Source organism: Euphorbia lathyris, chromosome 3, assembly GCF_963576675.1.
Source record: "Euphorbia lathyris chromosome 3, ddEupLath1.1, whole genome shotgun sequence".
NCBI lineage: Eukaryota > Viridiplantae > Streptophyta > Magnoliopsida > Malpighiales > Euphorbiaceae > Euphorbia > Euphorbia lathyris.
The window spans coordinates 57183440-57200445 of NC_088912.1; the positions used below are offsets into that span (position 1 = coordinate 57183440).

Genomic DNA, 17006 nt, shown 5'->3' on the forward strand with positions numbered 1-17006 from the left:
GGCGAACCCCTCCGTGATTACATCAATAAGTTTAATAAATTTTGCATTCAGGTCATCGATGTAGACGTCCTCACGGAAGTTGAAGCGGTGATAAAAAAACACAAAATGTAAAAGCTTGCAGGAAAAACTGGTAAGGCACAAACCTAGAAGTATTGCGGAGCTTATGGAGAAATGCAAGTGATTCATGGAGATTGATGACATCCAAAAAGAATCCAAATCTCATCCAAAGCGTGGAAAGGGCGAATCGAAAAGAAAAGATAATGAAAAGGAGTAGGAAAAAGCTTCTGACTCATCCTCTAGAAATAGATGCATGAATTCGAGGAATATGCCAACATACACTCCCTTGAAAGCCCCTAAAAGCGAGGTGTTGACGTGGCTTGAGAACATCCAGCAGAGGGGGCACATTACATATCCCAAACCAAAGGGGGGGGGAGTATACCAATGTTGGAAAGAATCCCAAAAATTATTGCAGGTACCACAAGAGTAATGGTCATGATACTGATGCGTGTTGGGAGTTGGAAAAAGAGATTGAGAGATTAATCGAGAAGGGCAAGTTGGATAGATTTATCCAAGATGATATAAGCAAGATGACGACAAGTAGAAAACTGACCCAAAGAAGAAGGCGAAGGGCGTTATAAACGTCATTACCGGCGGACCTGGTTATCAACCCCCAGTTAAGAAAGCAAAGACATCTGCCCTTGATAGGTCAGCCCTTAATCGTCCTTTTGCAGAAATCGGCCCTGTAATTCCCCCACATGCAGACGCCCTAGTCATTACTATAATAGTAGAAGGCTGGGAGATGAAAAGAGTAATGGTAGATACTGGCAGTTCATGTAATGTAATTACCAGGGGAGAATTTGCAAAGTTGAAAGTTGATCCAATCCAAGTAGAAACAACCATCATTGATATCTTGGGAGTGACAAGCAATACCATTCAAACTAAAGGCCAAGTAACCTTGAAGTGCGAGCTGGCGGATGATGATCAAGCTTGGACAGGTGACTTAAAGTTCTCCATTATGGATGGACCGCTTGCTTAGGACATCATCCTCGGGCGTCCCTTTATTTGAGAAGTGGCTGCTCTGATCTCCATTCGCCATTTGGCAATGTATATCCCCACCAGCAAAGGAGGAGTTATGATTAGTGAAAATCAAAAAGTGGCTCAAGAAACTTATTCAGCATCTTTATCCATCCACCCCCAAACAAAGGATGATGAAGGCGCAGAAGAGGAACTCATCACCACCGCCTTGGGCGATACAGAGATGTTTCTCATTGTAGACGGTAAGGGTCGCCAAAGGATTGAAATCTGGAATCAAAGAGGACATTACTACAGTCCTCATTGAGTGTGAAAGTGTGTTTGCATGGGAGAACGAGATCTTGACAAGAATAAGCCCAGATGTGATCACTCACAAATTAAATATAGCTGAAGATGCTACTTTAGTGGCACAGAAAAGATGAAAGTATGGCCCCGAAAGGCAAAAAACTATTGAAGAGGAGATAGCAAAATTAAAAAGGCTGATGCAATTGAAGAAGTGATATACACCCAGTGGTTGGTGAACGTTGTGCTAGTCAAGAAAGTGGGCAGATCCTACAAGATGTGCATCGATTCACTGATCTCAATAAGGCGTGTCCAAAATATAATATCTACTGCCTTGTATTGATATCTTAGTTGATGGAACTGCTGGCTATGGAGTATATTCACTCACAGATGTTAAGTCTAGCTACCATCAGATCCTGATGGAACCTTCAGATTGGATCAAAACCTCTTTTGTCACACATCAAGCCACCTTTTGCTTCAAAGTTATGCCTTTCGGGCTAAAGAATACTGGAGCGATGTACCAGCGCATGATGAATAAAATTTTTGAGGGCAAAGATCGGAGCAATTTCTCAGTCTATGTAGATGATATGATCATCAAAAGCACAACCATGGAAAAACATGCCGCTGATATCAAGGAAGTTTTGGAAGTTCTCCGCAAATACAACATCAAACTTAATCCAGAGAAGTGTACCTTTGGGGCTTCTTCAGGTAAATTTCTCAGTTACATGATCAGTCAGAAAGGTGTAGGTGCCAATCCTGACAAGGTAAAGGTAGTGATGGACATGAAAGCTCCCTAAAATATTAGAGAAGTACAACGCCTCAATGGGCGGATCATTGCTCTTGGGAGATTCATCTTTTGTTCCACTAGGAGATGCCTTCCGTTTTACAAAGTGATAAATAACAGAAGACCTTTGAGTGGACAGAAGATTGTCAGCAAGCCTTCCAAGGCATCAAGCAATTCCTTGCAGAACCGCCTTTGATGAGTAGGCCCCTTAAAGGAGAGGATCTATATATGTATGTCTCCATTACGGACAAAGCGATATGCATAGTGATGATCAGAGAGGAAGAAGGTCAGCAATATCCAATTTACTATGTCAGCAAAGTGTTGAAGGATGCTGAAACTCGTTACTCAAGACTGGATAAAATGGCATTGGCGGTTGTCACAACCTCGATTTGCCTTAGACCTTACTTGCAAGCATATATGATTATTGTCAGAACCAACATCCCGATGAGAAAGGTGTTGCAGAAGCTAGAGACTTCCGGTAGGTTAATGGAGTTGTCGATCCGTCTAGGAGAATTCGATGTTCGTTACGAACCCTCAAAAGTCAAGTATTGGCGGATTTCATAAACAAATTCAATGAGGAAGCTGTTAACCCCCTAAAAGGGAAACCGGAAGAGTGGACCATAAACACGGACGACGCATCATCAGCGGAAGGCGCTGGGATAAGTGTTGTAATCAAGGGTCCAGAATATATCAAAATACATTATGCAGCTAAACTGGACTTTCCAGCGACAAATAATGCTACAGAATATGAAGCCTTAATTCTTGGACTCCGCCTGTTGAAAGAAATTACGCCTGAACGAGTTGTGATCTACAGTGATTCCAAACTAATGGTGAACCATATGATCAAAAATTTCAGTGTAAAAGATGAAACTCTTGTCAAATACGTAGAGGAAGCCAAGCAAATTCTTAACCACCTAGAAAGCAAGGATGTGAAGTGGGAGATGGTCCATATTCTGAGAGGATCCAATACAGAAGCAGATCATCTAGCCAAACTGGCTTCTAGCAAAGATCAATGGGCGGACCTCGAATGTCCATTTGAGGTGAAAACAAAGCCGGCATTCGCTGAAGAATCCATAGCAGCTATAGCGTTCGCCCTAGGAGACTGGGGTACCTTTGTCTATCAATATCTTACAGATGGAACCTTGCCTCAAGACAAGGATGAAGCTAGGCGGATGGTGAAAAAGAAGCTTATTTTTCGATAGTTCATTATCACTTATATTGCAGATCCTTCAGCCAGCCTTGGCTGAAATGTGTTACATTGGAAGAAGGTCAAAAGATCTTAAAAGAGTTGCACGAAGGCGCATTTGGAGCGAATGAAGCATCCGCCGCCATCTTTAAACAATCAAGGCTATCAGGGTCATTCTTAACCACCTAGAAAGCAAGGATGTGAAGTGGGAGATGGTCCATATTCTGAGAGGATCCAATACAGAAGCAGATCATCTAGCCAAACTGGCTTCTAGCAAAGATCAATGGGCGGACCTCGAATGTCCATTTGAGGTGAAAACAAAGCCGGCATTCGCTGAAGAATCCATAGCAGCTATAGCGTTCGCCCTAGGAGACTGGGGTACCTTTGTCTATCAATATCTTACAGATGGAACCTTGCCTCAAGACAAGGATGAAGCTAGGCGGATGGTGAAAAAGAAGCTTATTTTTCGATAGTTCATTATCACTTATATTGCAGATCCTTCAGCCAGCCTTGGCTGAAATGTGTTACATTGGAAGAAGGTCAAAAGATCTTAAAAGAGTTGCACGAAGGCGCATTTGGAGCGCATGAAGCATCCGCCGCCATCTTTAAACAATCAAGGTAATCAGGGTCTTACTGGCCCACTGCTAAATAGGACGCATAGAAGTTAGTAGAAACATGCCACAATTGCCAGGTTCATGCTAATGACAACCATTTGTCAAAAGCTCTGCAGAAACCCATCATAGAAGGCTGGCCGTTCTCCATATGGGGCATCGACATAGTTGGTCCCTTCCTCTTAACTAGGAAATGGAGAAAATATGTAGTGGTTGCAGTGGACCATTTCACAAAATGGGTAGAAGTAGAGACTGTCTCAACAATTACCGTCGAACGAATGGTGGATTTCGTCAGAGATAACATTATTGGAAGATTTGGAATCCCTCATACCATCATCACAGACAACGAAACACAGTTCAATTGTGGGGAGTTGAAATTCTTTTGCAAGGATTGGGGAATCCAAAACAAATTCGCCTCCGTGTATTATCCACAGTCCAATGGCATGACAGAAGTCACCAACAGAACCATTGTGAAGGGTATACAAAAGAGAGCAGGCGAACACGATAAAAAGTGGGCAGACCAGCTAATGAATGTTTTATGGGCGTACAGAACAACCCTCAAACCGCCACAGGCGAAACACCATTTGCACTCACTTATGGGGTAGAAGCAGTCATTCCAGTTGAAATTCAAACTCCCAGTGAAAAAGTTTCTTTCTATTGTGAAGATCAAAATGAAAAGAAACTTAACGAGAGTCTTGATCGCCTAGAGGCAAGGAGGGAAAAGGCATACGTTCGAATAGCCGCCTGCAAGCAGGGGATCGTTGCATATCATGATAGAAACACCAAATTGGTGGAGCTGAATGAAGGAGATTTGGTACTGAGAAAGGGTGACAAAATCCAATCTGCTAATGGAAAAGGAAAACTTGGAATTACGTGGACAGGACCTTATCGTATCATCACCAAAATTGGACCCGCCACTTTCAAGATACAAAACATGGATGGAAACACTCTACCGCGGACATGGAACATCCAAAATCTCTGCAAGTATTTTCTCAAAGAGTAAAATGTAATTAAGTCTCGAGTACTCTTTTTCCTTTACTAAGGTTTTTCATACTGGGTTTTTAATGAGGCTCGTCTAAAGAGACCACCATCTGTTGTAATAAGGTGAATTATTATCAATAAAAGATTATCGTTTGTCTTTTTCTCTAAGTATCTATTGCAGAATAAAAATATTCCACACAGTAAAATTTTAGGGGGCAACAAAATGCATCCTCAAGTACAACCCTCGTGACGGGTCCTAACTGCCTCTATGGCGTACCCAATCTACCCTCAAAGATAGGAGAATGAAAAATCCCATCGGCGGATCAATTACCTTAAAGATAGGAAAAGATCGATTGCCATCAGGACGGGTCGAGTCACCTCAAAGATAGGAAGACTGCACCCTAAATTCTCTCATCAAAGAAAGGAGAATGGAAAGTCTCACCGGCGGATCAATTACCTCAAAGATAGGAAAAGATTGATCGCCATCAGGGGCAGCTTTATCTCCTTAAAGGAAATAAAGCTAAAAACCTTCTAAAAGGTCCATGCCTTCTTAAAACGCACCTATTGGGATATGGCTGGCCACCTATCCCAAAACTTTCCTACACTAATGAAATACTTGTGCAATAAAGCAAGGTTCTTAAGAAGAGAAATTGTATTAAGAATATTAAAAAATAACCATTGTTTATACTACAACTATTACAAAAAGTACGAGGCAAGCTAAGCATTGGCGGTCTTCTCCACTTGGGAAGGAATGGCATCTTCCTTAGGTGGACCCTCAACCTTCACAGCATCCCCTTGGAAGCCCACCTATGCACTCTGAGACGGGAGCTCCCCTTCCAATGCATCCGGGATGTGCTCAGACTTTTCATCATCCAAGTTGATGAAAGGCTTGACGTCCTCGCCAGCATTCAACTTTATCTCCTCCAAAACTTGCCCATAAATGAAATCGCGAGGATTTTCCATCACGTCATATTTCCTCGCCTCCTTTGCGGTTGGGACTAGCAGCTCGGGATCTTCAAAATCCAAGTCTGGGTAGTTGATCTTAATAACAGCCATGATCCTCTCCTCGTAACAAAAGGCCCGGCTGCCACATAGGACATCTGAACCTCTCAACTCCACCCGAGCAACCTCAAGGTCCTTAGTGGCCTCCGCAATCTTGGCCTCAAGGTCCTCAATGAGAGCCGCCACCACCGCAGCATCAGAGTTAGCCTTAGATACCTCAACCTCTAGACTTGTTATTGGTGCCTTATTGGCAATATTCTGGACGACGTCCGCCTCCATGGCACAGATATGGTTACACGCTTGCCAAAAAGAAAACCAAAATCAGGAATCAAGCAAGGAAGAATAAAAGTGCAAAGGGTAACTTATAAACTCACCGCCAGGAGCTTCCGTTTTGCCATCTTGGCATGGCTGGTTCTAGGATTCTTGGCCCTCACCTCTTGAACAGAGGAGAGCCACCCGAATGCTTCTTTGAGGTCGTTCATAACGGCCTCACTCTCCATAGCCACCCTGTCGCCATGTTTGGCAAGCCAATATCCGCCAAGGTCAGGCTTCTCAGGCTAAACAAATGTTGATTCAAGTCAAACTCCAATAAAAGCTAAGCGCAAAACAAGTATGATGGATGAAAGACTCACCCCTTCAAAGTTGGAGTGAAACCATTCCACCTTTGGCTTACTAGTTTTGATGGCAGCCGCCATCAACTTCCCTCCACTAGTAGGGGCAGTTTTGACCCTTTTGTCAGCCTTAGGATCCGCCTTGTTATGAGGGAATTTCCCTTCCTTCTTCTCAACAGCAGCGACATCCGCCTTCTTCTTAGCTTCCAAGTCCTTCATCCACTTTTAGCGCTCTGCAAGGGCATCATCAGCGTTAAGCATCTCCCTGCTAAGGGAATAAAAAGAAAGAAGACAAACTTATGAAATGTGAGATAAGTAAAAAAAACCTTCGCAGAACTAAGGGTATGTTTTGTAGATGATCAATGCACCCTCACGACAAAACAATGGTACGCCATCAGCCACAAATTCAAGGGCTTGGGCGTATAACCAGAAGTCTGTCTTGATTGCCGTCAGAAGCCTTGCAACTCTCTCTTCAACGGGTGAAAGGATGATTTATTCCCCAGCCTTGCCACTAGGATTTTAGTTCCAAGACGAGGGGAATCCTAAAGATGCGCCCTCCGGTAACTTAACAAAAAAGTACTTGTCCTGCCAATTGTGGACATTGGACATATTGTCCCTAAAAGGTGAATAACCTTTTAACTTGGAGAAGGTCAGGTGATCCTCAATCTTGCGCTTGGTCAATGTATGGAGAGACCTAAAGACCCGAGGAGCTAAGACCACCCCTAGATTCGTCGCCAAATAAGAATATAAAACTATATCCAACCAGCCATTTGGATGCAGTTGACAGACAGGAATCCCAAAGACGTCCAAAATGTCACCAATCACTTTTGGGACATGAAAGACGAATCCTCTCTCTACATGACTCATATATACGGCGAAGTACCCATTTGGGTGCATGGCGGGCCAATGGGTTTCATCCGCCAACATACATTCTACATTCCTCATCCAAGGATATAGACCTGTCAGCGCGGTCATGTCACCAAAATGACACCTATCATCAAACTAATGGCCTAGGAAGGAGCACCCACCAATAAGCCGCCAGCGGACAACATGCGCAGAAATTGAAAAGCCATAAAGGACTTGATTGACATTTGAAGGGCCTTCTGATAACATCCAGATATTATCCAAAGGCAAATCCATAAAGCTTTAAGCAATTAAAGGACCAAAAGAGCATTTAGCCATTGGTTACGGCTACGAGATACGCCGACAGGATGACGTATGAAGCAAATTATACGCCACGTGGGATCTTCGATCCAGTGATACGCCTCGAAGGGATCAGGCATCTTAAAGAGGCTCGCAAACCGCCACATCTTGGGAGACCCGTCGTCTAGCATCGATCCGCCCAAAGGATGTCGACGCCGCTATCCTTTAATGGAAACTAAAACCATTAATGTCGAATAATAACTCCATAAATGAGCTAACGATCACACTTCAATGAACATAGTAACTACCATTAATGGAATATTAATGGAGGGATTTCTAGTTACAAGATTAATGGTTACAACTATTCTAGTATAAATAGCCTCACATCTCAAGGCATTGAGGTACACTTTTCTATACTATTCTTTGTGCTTACAGTTTAGCATCATTTTATACTATACTGACTTAAGCATCGGAGTTACCCCGACCGTACCCAACGGCGCCCCCCCATAGGTGGAGTACCGACACAATTTCAACCGGGAGATATCAACGGGGAAATGGTAAAACACCCCACGACCAGTTATGTAAAAGGCACGAAAACAGGAGACATGATGAGCTACAATGTGGACAGTTAGGGATTGTGAAGAAACAGGCAGGGAACTTATTGCACGAGGGAACTAACTGAGAAACGTGGGTAGTGGGAGCAAGACGTGGGGCGTGGCAGTTATTAGCTCCAACAGACAAAGTATTTAAAGAAAGAAAAAGAAAGAAAAGGGATCCAACAAAAACCAATTCAACAAATGAAATCAAAATCAAACTCAATCCCAATGGAATTCAAAAAATTCTCAAATTATGGACTTTAGCTATTCTACAGCCTTAGTTTATTTCATTTTGATCAACTTTCAACTTGTAAGTTCTAGCTTTAGTCTTCCAATTATGTCAAAAATCTTATTCAACTCAATGCAAGCAATTTTAACTTCGAATTCTCTCTTTTAAGCATAATTTTAGTGTGTAGTCATAATCAGTCTTCTAGATTCCACTACGAACTTTAGGCTCCTTTGTGTCATTTAAGTCTTTTACACTTTCGTTTGATTAGAAGTTAGATCCAATTTACAGTTTTTTTGTAGTTTTAGATAAAGCTACTAGCACACTTGCAATCTGATCCAATCCACTAAAAAAAGGCGCTAAACAATTTGGCATGCTCGGTGGGACACTGCTGAAATACCGCCTAGAAAGAATTCAAAGGAGAATACTACTGCATCTGTTGATGCAGATGTGATGTATGGAAGTGCATGACATGGAGAAGGTCATGTGGAGGTTATTGATGAGACAGAGGCAACATTCCCAGAAATGGAAGACGTGGGGTATGTTCGCCCAAACAAAACAAGGGAAAGTGTTGTGCAGATCCCTGACATAGGATCTTCCTTGGCTTTTGTGAGCGCTTTGAACAATCTGCAGAAATCCATAGACCTCGTGACCAAGATGATGGTGGAGGGTTTTGCACAGAAGCAGGTTGCCGAAACCCTAGTAGGAACCAGGAAGATTCAAGTGGATACAAACAAGGTTCCTTCTGCTGCTAAAAGAAAGGAAGATGTGATAATCCTAGAGGCAGCTAAGGGACAACTGGAAAAGTATCAAATATCACCACTAAGAGAGGATTGTGGTTGGAAAGGTACAAGTAGTAGAGGGAAAAATCCTATTGGAGCTAGAGTTAACCAACCTGTTACACCAGCTGCTCATTTCCAAGCGCATACCAATGCACAAACTGGGCCTCATTTTTACAACCGAGATGATGACACGCCCCAAGACTCAAGGGGCAGGTTTCGAGGTGGAAGCAGCCCGTGTGGAGCATCTTTCGGTCCCTAATTTAGTGCGCATCAGAACCAAGTAGGGAATCATGCTATGAACATGGAGATAGTAAGAGACATGGTACAAGAATTTTATGGCCCTAGTCTCAGACAAGTAGGGAGGCTGGACTTTCACAAACCATACCTACTGGCCATAGATCGAGAGAATCCTTATCCAAAAGGATATCGAATACCTGAATTTACTCTTTTTTCTGCAGAAGAAGGGCAATCTACGCTGGAGCATGTGGCTAGATTCACTACCAATGTGGAGAATTAGCTAACCTTTTTAACTTTGACTACTTCAAGTTAAGAATGTTTCCTAATTCTCTTACTAGGCTGGCTTTTACTTGGTTTTCCTCACTTCCGCAGAACTCTATATTTACCTGGCAGGATAGGGAGAGGAAATTCCACACTCAGTTCTATCGTGCAGAACTATAGGTGTGTGTAGCGGAACTCTCAATGATGTCCCAAAGGAGTGGAGAGATGGCTAACAATTATATCGCACATTTCAAACGCCTCAGGGGTCGTTGTAGGGTTTTCCTTCCTGAACACAACTTGTCAAAATGGCTCAGAGGGGACTGGATATAGAACTCCGAAAAATGTTCCAAGTAATGGAGTTCAGAGATTTCTACGAGCTAGCTCAGAAGGTGTCAGAGTATGAAGATTTACTAAGGGAGGATAACTATCGGAAAAACACCTCAATGGGATCTTATAGGAGGTCAACAAGCCAGAAGTAGCTGTGGCGGAGTTGTTAAACAAGGGGGCAAAGGTGTGCCCGAATAATTTTTGGCCAATCAAAGAGATAGATCCCAAGAAGAATATTGTTCAGTATACTTTTGATGTGGAGAAAACTGAGGAGATCTTTGAGTATTTAGTCAAGGAGAGGTTTATCATTTTTGCAGCGAATTATAAGATGTCTGGGAGAGATGAGTTGAAAGGAAAGACCTACTACAAATATCACGACGCGTGGACTGATTCGATGGGATCTTGTTGGACTTTTCAGAACCTCATACAAGATCGCATTGAAAAAGGGATATTGAAGTTCCTAGAGAAAAAAAAGCCCATGGTCATAGATGAAGATCCGTTCCAACCCGCGACTTCAGTTAACATGACTTCTTTTGATCTTAGACAGGTTCTAAATAGCAAAGAAGCTGGACAGAACAAAGACCAAGCAAACCTCAGACGATCCAAAGTAAGCATTGAATGCCCAAAAGAAGGGTCGACATTCATGAGAGGTTGCAGTACCCAAGAAGAGATGAAAGCTCTATGGGGAAGGAGCCACGACCTAAGTTTACTAGAAAGCAACCTAGGTTCGTGGTTCCTTCTCCGATAAAAGCTAGTAAGGAGTGGCAAGTGGTGAAGCACAAAAATTTCCCTACTCCGGTTACCAAAACTCAATAGCGTAGATTGCAAAGAAAGAAGCTAGCTGAGAAATATAAGGCAAGGAAAGAAGTGAAGGTGTGGAAGCCTAAAGCACAAGCTGTAAAGTTCTCAAAGCTAGTAGAGATAAGGATAGGTGATATTGTAATCCCAATTAATATAGTATCACTTACCTTGCCTGTGGACTTCCAATGAGAATATAGAAGAAGGGAGTACACAGTACAGGAACCAGAAGTGCAAAAGGTGACAGTAGAGTTTGAAGCTTGGGAGATTCCCAAGGAAGTACCTAAAATCAGTAGTGGGATCACGATTCAAGCCCCATCAAATGGTGGTCCTAAGAAGGTGGTCTTCGAAGCCTTCTGTCCAGATGACTCAATATATTAAACCCTTGTATATCAAAGCCCACCTTAACGTAACACCTACTTCCCGGGTGTTGATAGACAATGGGTTAGCTGTGAATATTATGCCATGGAAGATGCTTCAGGCTTTGGGAAAAGCAACGTAGATCTTATTGATACCGAAGTCATGGTGTCGGCATTCAATGGAGAAGTCACCAAGTCTTTGGGTATTTTGCCATTGGAAGTGAAAGTAGGGACTAAGTCAGACCTGTCTGCCTTTTTTGTGGTAGATTCGTCAGCCAACTACCAAGTCTTGCTGAGAAGGGACTGGATACACTCAAACTGGTGTGTGCCATCCTCTGTGCATCAGTTCTTGTTGTTTTGGAAAGGGAATGAAGTATAGGTGGTTTGGGCGGATGAAAAGCCATTCATGGCAGCATCAGATGCCATTGATGCCAAGTTCTATGGAAAGGAGATCGGTCTAGGCAGGTTTGTTGGATAGAGCAAGTTGGGTTTGCCGAAGAGAATTTCCATGGTCCCAAACAAGGGCAAAAGATTTTTTAGGCAAGAAAAAGCTCTAGTTGGGCCAAGTACCAGTAGGCCGCTAGACGACGCACCAATCATTGAAGAAGTCGATGATGATTAAGTCTTCCCAAGAACAAAAGACGGTATTTGCAGCCGCTCAGATAAAAGTGCATATACAGGAGCTGTTGGAGAAAATGTTACGTAGTGAACAACATGATTGTGCTGGAACTGAAGTGATCTAAGAAGAGGAGAAAGAGCTTGAAGAATGGGAGGAGGAGATCCAATTGCATGAGCTCAAAGCTGCTTCACACAAATTGGAGGATAATCCCCATTAAGTGGAAGATCCTTTGGAGGAATTGAATTTGGGAACGAAGGAGGATCCTAAAGTCACGTTCATCAGTGGTTTGTTGGAGCCAAAACTAAGGAAAAAAATCATTGAGCTCTTACATGAGTTTAAAGATTGTTTTGCTTGGGACTACAATGACATGCCTGGCTTGGATAAGAGCTTAGTAGAACACAAGATTCCAATCAAACCTGAGTTTGAGCTCCACTGCCAACCTCCTTGAAGCATGTCAAAAGAAGTACAATTGAAGATCAAGGAGTAGATTGAGAGGTTATTGAATGCAAAATTCATTCGGCACATGTTATCGTCGTAATTTATAGCATTTTTAGTATTTAATTACTAGTTATTTTATACCATTTTAATAAATTTTAATGATGGTTTTTGTATTTTTTTTTTCTTCATTTTATGTATCTAAGCCACTTTGTGTGTTTTCTAGGCACTTTCGCAAGGTTTTCGGTACAAATAACCAAGTCGGGGTTAAGGCGGCAACTCGGGAGTAAAAAGGACAAGAAAAGAGGATCTTTAGTGACACCCAGCGTGCACTTCGTCGCGGATAGGTGCTGCAAGATAAGAGTCTAATTGTTCACACTAGGACAGATTTGACACATTTTCGTATTTTCAACTTTTCTCCCTCATACGGACTCGGATTGAGGCGATTCAAAATGCGTTGGAAAGCTAAGAGAAAGATGAAAAAATGTCTAATAATAATCATCTCCAAATTCGAAGTGAATCAGGCCCAGAAAATTAACCGAAGTTGATGAATATGTTGAAGCCTAAGATTCCTTTGACATTTCAACTCCTAAATTATTAAAATCTTCCCCCATGCTCTCTTAAATGCTAAATTCAGATGATAAGGAGTGGGAGGCCATAAGGATGACTTGTTCTTTGGAATTTTGTGTACCATTTTACTATAAAAGAAGGCTTTGGGTGCCATTTGAAGACACACCAAGCTTAGGCTTAATTCTTCCCTCTATAATGTTATTTTGTTGATTCTTATCCTTAAGAATCAGTTGTTTGTGTTGTTCTTATTGTTGTTAGAGTGTTGTTTGTGCAAAAGTTCATCTAATAAAAGTAAGTTTCAAGTTACCGAAGAAGTTCGTTCGGTAATCGTCACTACGGTTTCTTCTAAACTTTAATCTCTTTTATTAATATGAACTCTATTATCTATCTTTCTAAAATGTGTTTTAATCTAATGATGGGCTAAACCCCTCTTAACTAAGGCTAAAAGTGGATCTTAACCTTAATTATGTGGTAATTACGTTTAACCTATTTAAGTTATCTTTATCCTTTTGGAGAACTAACTTATGATTCTTAATACTTGTAGGAGATGGGCCAACTCTCTACTTGGATATAATTAATCATTTATATTGACCGTGATTAAATTGATTAATCGAAATTCATAAGTTGGACCTAATGATCATTTAGTGTGGCTTATTGGTTTTTCAAGATTTTTCATAAATCTTATTACAAATCTTTAATTTATTACTTGAGCCGGACCAAGGGAAAGTAATAAATCGAAGGTTTGGAAATAAGAAAACTTAATGCTTCTTTGGATTAATTACTTGAGCCGGACCAAGGAAAAGTAATTAATCGAAAGTTTAGAACTAATTACTTGAGCGGTTTTTCTTGAATCTTAAGTAATCACTTTAGCCGGACCAAGGTAAAGTAGGTTAAAAAGGTTTAGATTTAATCTTGTTACAAATCTTAGATTTATTACTTAAGCCGGACCAAGGGAAAGTAATAAATCGAAGGTTTGGAAATAAGAAAACTTAATGCTTCTCTTGATTAATTACTTGAGCCGGACCAAGGGAAAGTAATTAGTCGAGAGTTTAGAACCGATCTCGAGAACTATTAGTTAATAAGAAAAATCGCCATCTTAAAAAGGATAAAACAACTTAAAAGAGGTTACGTGTTATTACCAAGCAAAGAGGTTAAGTGAAGCTAGAAGCCTTAGTTTCTTTTATTATAAGTAATCTCTCACTTAATTTGTGTAATTTTTATTTCATTTCTTGCTTAAGTCTTAGCTTGGTTGTCCAACAAACTCTACATTTCGGTTGTTTAAATAATAGATAGTAAGCAAAGAGATTAGTACTTATAATCACCATCCTCGTGGGAACGATACTCTACTTTCATTTTATTACTTGATACACGACTAAGGTACACTTGCCTTCACATGCACGTATACGTAAAACGTTCATCAAGTTTTTGGCGCCGTTGCCGGGGATAGTAGAATTATAATATTAATCTAGTCGAGCTTCTATTAATTTAGACGTTTTATTTTCTTTTATTTTTGTTGTTTTTATGAACACAAGAAGTTTAAGTTGGCCTTTATTATTGCCCGATCCTGAAATTGAGCGTACTTTTCACACGAACTTGGCTAATCGAAGAGCAAACATGGCGCAAGAGGAACGTTCCATCATGGATCTACTCACTCCGAACCGTTTGGACATGAATTCAAGTATCGTGGAACCTACCATTGGAGCAAACAACTTCGAGATCAAGCCGGCAATGATCCAACTTATACAAAACTCCGGTCAATTTGGCGGATATCCGAGAGAAGATCCAAACTCCCATTTAAATAAATTTGTTAAACATTGTTCTATGCTTAAGCAAAATGGGGTACCACCAGAAGCTATTAAACTAAAATTGTTTTCTTTTTCTTTAAGGGATGATGCAGCTGACTGGTTGGATTCTCTCGAGGCCGGATCCATTGGGACATGGGATGAGTTAGTTAAGAAATTCTTAGCTAAGTACTTCCCTCCATCTAAAACGGCGATGTACAAAAACGAGATAAGTTCTTTTCGCCAAACCGAGAGAGAGACATTATATGATGCGTGGGAGCGATTCCGTCGACTATTGAAGAAATGCCCACATCATGGATTTGAGAAGTGGCAACAGGTTAGTATTTTCTATAATGGTTTATCTTCCGCTAACTGTGCCACAATTGATTCCGCCGCAGGTGGAAACATCCTCAAGAAGACCCAAACGGAGGCTTATGATTTAATCCAAGAATTGGCGGAAAGGTGCTCTCATTGGCAAGCGGAGAAAAACCTGGAAACAAGAGCGGGAACATATTTGGTTGATTCGTCATCAAGATCCGGCATTGATGAGTTAAATAAAAAATTGGATCTATTAATGGCTAATTTGAACCAAAATAATTTGTGTGATTTATGTGGTTTAAATGGACATAAGAGTGAGGATTGTCAAGCGGCAAACCCATTCCTTGGGGATACCGCTAGTGCAAACTTTGTGGGAAATTTTAAGCAATCTAATCCTTATTCCAACACATACAATAATGGTTGGAGAAATCACCCTAATTTCTCATGGACTAATAATCAAAATGTGCAAAATCCGCAAAGACCTCCACCCGGATTTAATCCTAATGAAAAGAGAAATGTTGGTGATGAAGCTTCGGCTATTGTAACAATTCTTGCAAAAATGGAATCTCGTCTTGCAGGTGTGGAGGAGTGGAAGAGAAATCAAGAGACGTTTACAAAAGGGCTTGAAACGAGCATAAGCCAATTAGCAAAAGCCATATCCGAACGTCCTATGGGATCCCTTCCAAGCAACACGGAAACAAACCCAAGGGAGCATGTGAAAGCCATCACATTGAGAAACAACAAAGAGTTACAATCGGCTCCAAGCAAATAGGTAAAAGATACCACGGATGAGGTAAGTACTTCTAAACCTCAAGATTCATCTCCTCCAAAGCTTTTTGCGGATCCACTTGTTCAACCTTACAAAACAAAAATTCCATTTCCCCAAAGGTTGAACAAGGAGAAACAAGAAAAGCAATTCTCCAAATTTCTCGACATTTTCAAGAAATTACATATAAATATTCCGTTTGCGGAAGCCTTGGAAAATATGCCCATGTATGCTAAATTTTTAAAAGATATACTTTCCAAAAAGAGAAAATTGGAGGATAATAAAACAGTGAAATTAACGGAAGGATGTTCGGCTATCCTACTCAATAAACTACCACCCAAATTGAAGGACCCGGGAAGTTTCTCTATCCCGTGTACTATCGGTGGTATGTATTTCGAAAGAGCTCTATGTGATCTTGGAGCAAGCATAAATCTCATGCCATTAAGTATCTTTCGAAAATTGGGTTTAGGAGAGCCGAAACCCACTAAGGTTTCCTTACAATTAGCCGACCGTTCTCTTGCATACCCCAAAGGGTTTGTAGAAGATGTGTTGGTTAAAGTGGATAAATTCATCTTTCCGGCTGATTTTATTGTTCTTGATATGGAGGAGGATGATCGAGTCCCGATAATTTTGGGTCGTCCTTTTCTAGCAACCGGGAGAACACTTATAGATGTGCAACAAGGAAAATTAATTCTCCGGTTACAAGATGAGGAAGTGATTTTCAATGTTTTCAATTCTTTAAAATATCCTTCCAACAATATTGACCATTGTAACTTTCTTGATATAACAGACGAAGTTGTTAAAGATGTTTTTCAGAATGACATGTGTGAAGACCCATTGGAAAAAGTAATGTTAAATGGTCTCGGGTTAAATCAAGAGGAGGTCGTGATAGATCGAGAAATTGCCAATTTGACTTATGACCCCGAGGATTGCATGTGGATCCGTGACCAATATGAGAAAATCATTCGAGGGGACAAACCGAGGCCCAAATCATCATTGGAAGAGCCACCCGAATTAGACCTTAAACCCTTACCATCTCATTTGAAATATGCATTTTTAAGTGAAAACTCAAACTTACCTGTTGTAATTTCTTCTTCTTTGACAGGTGAAATGGAAGAGAAATTGATTAATGTGCTCAAAGATCACAAGAAAGCCTTCGGATGGACATTGGCGGACATCAAAGGAATAAGTCCTTCTATTTGCACACACAAAATTTTCATGGAAGAACAAGTTAAACCGACGGCCCAACCTCAAAGACACCTAAACCCAAGCATGAAGGAAGTGGTGAAAACTGAAATT

The 17006-nt window shown here is 41.1% G+C and overlaps 1 non-coding gene across 1 annotated transcript; it reads right to left on the reverse strand.

Annotated features, from left to right (window-relative positions):
• Positions 1-14837: 14837 nt before the first annotated feature.
• Positions 14838-14944, reverse strand: LOC136225269 (small nucleolar RNA R71). Its single transcript, XR_010686993.1, has one exon. It is a non-coding gene; the product is annotated as a small nucleolar RNA R71 (small nucleolar RNA).
• Between the last annotated feature and the right edge of the window lie 2062 nt (positions 14945-17006).